Below are 7,738 nucleotides of genomic sequence, written 5' to 3' on the forward strand. Positions count from 1 at the left end.
GCACAAGATGGCGCCGATGACCATGTGACAGGGGCTGACCAATGGCACCGGTAGCCCCTGTGACAAAGGCTATCGGCACCATGATGAAACTAGCACCGAGGGTGTGAATGAGCTCCCGGACCCCACTGCTGGACCACCAGGGAGTTTTGGTAAGTCTTGGGGGGGTCAGGAGGGTGGGGGGTTTAAATTTTTATTTAGGCCGAATAAAACAGAAATCTGTTTAATACGTGGGGAGTCGCGATGCGTTTCGCCTCCCCACGTATTTAACAGATAGCAAAAAATAAGTTGCGGATTACAAATCCGTGGAAAACGGATGCACATCCCTACTTCAGCTGACACTTGGAGGTTAAACCCTTGCTCACTTGCTTGGACCTTGAAGGTCCTAGCAAGCACTGCAGAGGCCTTGCCTGTACTTGTGCCTCTCTCCTGACAACCTCCCACCCACCAACTGGGTTTCCCCTTGGATCTGGGGCAAGTACCCTACCACCTGCTTCTTCAGGAGGGTTTTCTGAGGACATTGTGACTTCCTAAACCTGGGGTTTCACAGTATCCAGACAAATAAAGACTGTATAACCAGAAAATACAAGAATCACTGAAAAACTCACTTACCTAGGATTCACAGTGCTAATAAACAGAGCTTGTTATGAAGGCAGAACAGTGAACCAAGGATTTTAAATAAACTGCATTACAAGCAGATGTAAAGGGATATACAGAGTAAAATAAACAAATAAAATAAAATAATAGTTAGAAGACTTACCTGTCCTGTAGATCCACAAGTAGAGTCCAGAAGGTTCAGATTTTCTGGTGGCCAGAGTTGTGCCAGAGGCAGTGACAGTAGCAGGACAGAGACTGAAGACAGCACCCAGTCCTGCTATGAGGGACTGCCAGAGGCAAAGGCCATGCCGAACGGAAGAAAGAAAAAGAACCCGTGAGAGAAGATGAGGACTGCAGCTACCCAGAAGCAGCGTTGTGTTGCCTGTGATCAGCCTCTGATTAGTGCTTGTGGCAATGAATAGGAAGTGCACTCAGAATGCAAAGGCCTCCGGACCAAGGTGGGTCACAGCTAATGATGGAAAACATTTCAGGAAGTGACAACAAGCACTGGAGAGAACAAGGCAGAGGAGGAATAAACAGATGAAGAAATAAACCGTGAGGATTGAGCTACCATCAATGGCCAGCTTAAATAATTAAAAAAAGAAAGGAGAAGAGAAGAAGCTGCTGACCTGCTGCTGTCACTGCTGAGGGTGTCTTAAGGCTGATTTTGGTATTTTTATCTTGTAGTTTGTTCTGGAAACTGACCTGGAGCTGCTGGATAGGGGAAAGCATGTTAGAAAGGAGAGTGCAGGAACTTCAGTGACATCATCACTGAAACAAGTATTGCAAGCACTGTTGGGGGGGGGGGGGGGGGGAGGTTAACAAGTTTGAGTAAAAAGGTGAAAAATAGAAGCTAATAAGCACAAACAGGAAATAATATTCTGGATGAAAAAAGGATACCTATATAATTAAATACAATAAAACTTCTCAGGAAGGAATTTTAGGTTCTTCATTAAACTACACTATTTTAAAACGTAAGAAAGTTGATTGGAATCACCCAGCGCATCATCAACAAGGTTGCATGCACACTGGATAATCAGGTTAGGCAGAGATAGCGTATCCTAGGAGACGCATCACTGGCTTCCCTGGTTACCAGTGAGTAGGCTGGCAAAAGTGTACAGAAGTTAGACATAGCACAGTGTAGGAATTTAAATTTCACAGAGATTTAAAAGACATTCAGATTACACAAAAATCAACTGAAGTCAGATACTGCAGGGAAAAATAAAAAGAGAAAGAATAAGCATAGTATAAAGACAAAAATAATCAGCTCTGAGGACTATTTGGTGCTATGATGTCATCAAGTATTGAGACCAAGCAGACAGAAAGGAAAAAGACAGTTACAGAATCAGAGCAGTTGGTGCCTGATCATTGATGGAGAAGGACCTGTTAAGCCAGTCCTCTCAAATCAAGGCCTAACTAATACAGATAAGTGCAGTTAAAGTGCAGTTGATAGTAAGTGTAAAGGTGTGTATGATATACATTGTCTGTTTTTGAAGCAGTAGTGCTAGGGTTATGAATTATATTTTTTTTTATTATTAGTTAGACTATAAAGTTGAAATAAAACAACAAGTGACATACTTGTTGTCGTATGCGGAAGATCCTGGAGCAGGGAAGGGAGTTAGTTTTGCTTCCTTTTAAGTTGTTTAAGATTAAGTTTAGGAGGAAGATTTCAAGATAAAAGAAAAGAAAGAAGAACTGGCCAGCAACGAAAAAGCAGCAATAAAGATAAAAGAAAAGAAGGAAGAAAGACAAATAAGTGGCTGTTGCATTGATACACTCTGAAATGTAAGAGTAATTTCATACTTGAGTTAATTAAAAGAACTATATAAGTAAAGTGATAAATATATATAGAGAGAGTAATAATAAAACTATTCTTATTTGTGATTTTAATAGTTTGTTTTTACTTGAAATTATTTCATGGAATTTTAATGTTATAAGGAAATGATATATATTAATTGTATATAAAGCTAATAATTTTTTTTTAAAATGGAAAATATAAATAAAATTGAGAGTTTGAATTGATTTGAATTGGTTATTCCAATGATTTTTAAGCGGCATAGTATTTCTGTATTTAAAATCTGACTACCTTGCTGCCACACGACTACACTACTCGGCCACAGGAGTCTTCTAACAGAAGTACATTTTCCCGGCTTACACAGGGGAAGAAGAAAAGGAATTTCACAGTAACTCCAACTGGTTTTTAAGTGAACATTTTGCAGAGCTAAATGCGGCACCTGTCTCAGTTGGCTTTGAGGGTGCTGATAAGTAGGGATGTGAATCGTTTTAGGACGATTAAAATTATCGTCCGATAATTTTAATATCGTCTTAAACCGTTATGGAACACAATACAATAGAGATTCTAACGATTTATCGTTATAAATCGTTAGAATCGTGAGCCGGCACACTAAAACCCCCTAAAACCCACCCCCGACCCTTTAAATTAAATCCCCCACCCTCCCGAACCCCCCCCAAATGAGTTAAATAACCTGCGGGTCCAGCGGCGGTCCGGAACGGCAGCGGTCCGGAACGGGCTCCTGCTCCTGAATCTTGTTGTCTTCAGCCGGCGCCATTTTCCAAAATGGCGCCGAAAAATGGCGGCGGCCATAGACGAACACGATTGGACGGCAGGAGGTCCTTCCGGACCCCCGCTGGACTTTTGGCAAGTCTCGTGGGGGTCAGGATGCCCCCCACAAGCTGGCCAAAAGTTCCTGGAGGTCCAGCGGGGGTCAGGGAGCGATTTCCCGCCGCGAATCGTTTTTGTACGGAAAATGGCGCCGGCAGGAGATCGACTGCAGGAGGTCGTTCAGCGAGGCGCCGGAACCCTCGCTGAACGACCTCCTGCAGTCGATCTCCTGCCGGCGCCATTTTCCGTACAAAAACGATTCGCGGCGGGAAATCGCTCCCTGACCCCCGCTGGACCTCCAGGAACTTTTGGCCAGCTTGTGGGGGGCCTCCTGACCCCCACGAGACTTGCCAAAAGTCCAGCGGGGGTCCGGAAGGACCTCCTGCCGTCCAATCGTGTTCGTCTATGGCCGCCGCCATTTTTCGGCGCCATTTTGGAAAATGGCGCCGGCTGAAGACAACAAGATTCAGGAGCAGGAGCCCGTTCCGGACCGCTGCCGTTCCGGACCGCCGCTGGACCCGCAGGTTATTTAACTCATTTGGGGGGGGTTCGGGAGGGTGGGGGATTTAATTTAAAGGGTCGGGGGTGGGTTTTAGGGGGTTTTAATGTGCCGGTTTTGCGATTTTTAGATTTTTCACGATTTTTTCACGATTTTTTCACGATATTTTACCCCCCCAAACGGCAACAATACGATTCCCTCCCCCTCCCAGCCGAAATCGATCGTTAAGACGATCGAGGACACGATTCACATCCCTACTGATAAGATCAGCTCAGACTGTACAACTGGCTGGGCTTCCTTAGCTTTACAAACTCTCCCTGTCTGTCCCTATTAACCCACGGCTCTCTCTCCCTCAGGGACCCTCTAATGGTAATAAAAGGGAATTTTACATGGGAGGGAAATAATATTAGCCACTAAAACTATTTTGTAAAAGGAGAAGTAAGGGAAAGGGGAAGCATAAACAAGACAGAGAAAGGGGAGGAAAAGTAGAGAACAGCAAAGGCAGGTGGGCAGAGAGAAAGGAGAAGGGAGATATAGAGTGTTCACCCAGCAAGATAGGAACCAATCTCTTGAAGAGACAGCATAGTCCAGGCAGAAGGTCTGTGGCAGATAGCGAAGAGACGAAGTGATGGTCACAGGAACATGGAGATGCTGGAGGCATGAAGACACAAGAGACGCTGGAGGCATGAAGACACAGGAGATGCTGGAGGGACGATGACACAGGAGACACTGGAGGCATGGCACCGAAGCACAGGGAATACAGCCTAGGAGCAACCGAGGAAGTCTGTTGCAATGACCAAGAAAGAAAGCAGTTGCAGGTTTTAAAACCTCTACTGTGGTGATGTCACAATCAGACATCATAATCCAGAGCTGGATTAGCTCTCCAGCTGCAGCCCTTAAAGGGACCTAACACTTTGGTCTCTTGCTATAGTTTTCCCCCTGTCCGAACTCCAAACCAGAAATATGCCTTGTTATATGCTCCTACTTTTACTTGTGTAGAGGATGGACAGTAATCAAACAGCCTATTTCTGTGGATAAAAGAGCACTTTACCCCCAGAAATGGCTTTCATTATTGTCCTCCCTGTATATAATGGTGATGTGCATTCAGCCTTACACATGTTAAAGTCTGAACCTTTCTTTAACAGATGAAGACAAGCCTGCATAAAAAATGACCGAGCGATTGGGAGTCAGGGTAGAGGTGGGTATTTTTTTTAGATTAAGAGACAAGCCCTTCAGTGAGGATAGATCCTCTGGAGCTGCTCAGGGTAAGTTTTCAGGAGGCTTCTCAGTGCTGAACTGGCTAAGCTAAATTTGAGAACTTTTCCAGCTGCCATGCTGTAATTGAAAATTTATCCAATAAACGTAATCAACTCTTGTGGTCACTCAGCAGCTCTTCTGAAAACTTACCCCTTACTTTGTATTCAGAAATGGGCACAATTAACTTTGTGATAACCAAGATCAATGCCTGTACCTCAGATGGAAAGTAGGACATCAGGAAATGCTCACATATCTCCTTTCTTTCTCTTTCCGGTTCAGCTCGTCCTGCAAAATTCAGCACCGGTGCAACTACTCCCACCCCTCTTTCCACTGCTCCCCCTCCTCTCCCCTACCCCATGCCTCCCCCTCCCTATCTCCCCTCCTCCCTCTCCCATCAATCTCCCTGCCTTATTTCCTGTTCTCCCCCTTCCAAGTTTTTCTCCTTTGCTCCTTCCTGTTATTGTATCAACTCCTCCCACCCCTCCTTCCAATGCTCCCTCTGCTCTCCCTCCTCTCCCCTAGCCCATGCCTCCCTTCTCTATATCTCCCTTCTCCTTCCTCTCTGCCTACCTGCCTTTGCTGTTCTCTACTTTTCCTCCCCTTTCTCTGTCTTGTTTATGCTTCCCCTTTCCCCTTTTCCTTTCCCTTACTTATCCTTGACATCCCATGTGTGTTTGGTCTGATTGCAGTGCATGCACTACGAAGAAAAAAAAATGGTAAGAAGCCTTTGCAAACATTGCTTTGTGCCCTGTAATACTTTTAAAAGTCCTCGGTCAGCGGATTTGTCTGGTTGAGTTTAGAATTTAGCTGGACAAACCGCAAAGTGTTAAAATTGTGGGCCAATGAATGGTTAACTTACCTGGATAAAAAGAGATGACCGGGTGTGGGGCTTATGATTAGTTGGGTAGCAGCCCTGAAGTTAGCTAGATAAACTTACTCCACTGTCTTTGGGTCTTTCCAGTGGGAACTCGTACCTGGGTAAGTCCAGCTAACTTCCTGCTCTCAGCACCGCTGCATGGACCTATTAGTTCATAAATATAAATGAAGAAACATTTTGTTGGTATTCAGGGATTTCACAGTGCTAATCAGTGATTTCTCAGAGACGAGGAGTCCCTCAGATCACAGGGAACTGTCTGCCCTCTATAGTTACTCCAGTGAGCCATAGCAAATGGTTTAGTCCACTCACTACCCTAAACTAGGTCTTCCTCTGGGAGGTGCTTAGACCTTAGAAAAGGGACCCAGAAAAGACAAAATAACAAATATAACCACTGAGGAATCACTAAATAGCAGTCAAATGTTTATTTACTAGCACAATCTGTGGTCAGAAGACCACCTCACTGATTCAGATGCTGGTTGGTTTCTCCAGCTCTACCCGACACAAAAACCGGAAAGAACTGTGTGAGACGTGGTGCACTACCCTACTTCGACTTCTGTGCTGTACCTACCGGAGGGGCATTTGAAATTCTGCTGACTCCGCCCCTCCAGCTCTGCCTCAGCTCCATCCCTGAAACACCTCTGCTCATTGGCTGTAAAAGACTAGGGGTTAGAACAGTGGGCTGGAAGCCAGGGTTTAAATCCCACTGTCACCACTCCTTGTGGCCTCAGGGTCAGATTGTGAGCCCACTATGAATAGAGAAATAACTACAGTACCTGAATGTCATCCACTTTGAAGTGCTGAAAGTTGGAATATAAATAAAATTAAATTAAAAAAAAAAAAAGACTCAGGCTCCTGATTGATTTACACCATGTAACCTCTACAGTACCGGGGGGAAGAGTTAGGTCAGGCATCATAAATGGAGACAGTTGGGTGCCTGGTGGACGGAAGGACTGCCTGGTAACTTGCCTGCCTGGTGCGAAGGTGGCACACCTCAGACATCACCCGGTGCTGCCTTGGATCAGAAAAGTCTCTCGGATGGAGAAAATCATCTTGGTGTAGCAGGAAGTGATCCTGTAGCAAGGACCTGCTCTCCAGGTGATGCATTGTCCTCTCGCACTGAGGACAAGTCTCCTAGGGCTACTGCCCAGGAGGGAAGGGTTAGGTCGGCCATTATAATTGTAGATAGCTGGGTGGCTGGTGGACATGAGAACTGTCTGGTAACTTTCCTGCCTGGTGCGAAGGTGGCACACCTCATGCGTCACCCAGATAGGATTATAGACAGTGCTGGGGAGGAGCTGGCTGCCGTGGTACATATGAGCACCAACGACATAGGAAAATGTGGGAGAGAGGTTCTGGAAGCCAAATTTAGGATTTCAGGTAGAAAGCTGAAATCTGGAGCCTTCAGGGTGGCATTCTCTGAAATGCTGCCCATTCCAGGTGCAGGTCCTCAGAGGCAGGCAGAGCTCTGGGGTCTCAATTCATGGATGAGACGATGATGCAGGGAGCAGGGATTCAGTTTTGTAAGAAACTGAGAAACCAGAATGAAATCAGGCTGCTGGCACTAACTTTTAAAAAGGAGATAGAGCAGCTTTTAAACGGTTCGGAGGAATGTATCTTTGAAGGATTCTAATGAAATAGGAGAGTTAGGGCATCCCAACAGAGAGGTTCCAATAAAAGCAAACGTCCATGTGCCTGTAAGTAAAGAATCCAAATTATCCCTATCAACTGAAAGCAGGTTGTTAATACAAACAAAAAACATACTTTGAAATGTCTGTATGCCATTGCCAGAAATCTAAGAATTAAGATGGGACAGTTAGAGTGTATAGCAGTGAATGATGAGATAGACATAATTGGCATCACAGAGGCTTGGTGGAAGGAGGATATCCAA

The 7,738-nt window shown here is 45.1% G+C and overlaps 1 long non-coding RNA gene across 1 annotated transcript; it reads left to right on the forward strand.

Moving 5' to 3' along the window:
* The first annotated feature begins 1,961 nt into the window (after nucleotides 1-1,961).
* On the forward strand, nucleotides 1,962-5,362 carry LOC115086163. Its single transcript, XR_003855117.1, has 3 exons — nucleotides 1,962-2,379; nucleotides 4,862-4,914; nucleotides 5,272-5,362. It is a non-coding gene; the product is annotated as an uncharacterized LOC115086163 (long non-coding RNA).
* The last annotated feature ends 2,376 nt before the right edge of the window (nucleotides 5,363-7,738 follow it).

The sequence above is a fragment of the Rhinatrema bivittatum genome, chromosome 2, assembly GCF_901001135.1.
Source record: "Rhinatrema bivittatum chromosome 2, aRhiBiv1.1, whole genome shotgun sequence".
NCBI classification, from domain to species: domain Eukaryota; kingdom Metazoa; phylum Chordata; class Amphibia; order Gymnophiona; family Rhinatrematidae; genus Rhinatrema; species Rhinatrema bivittatum.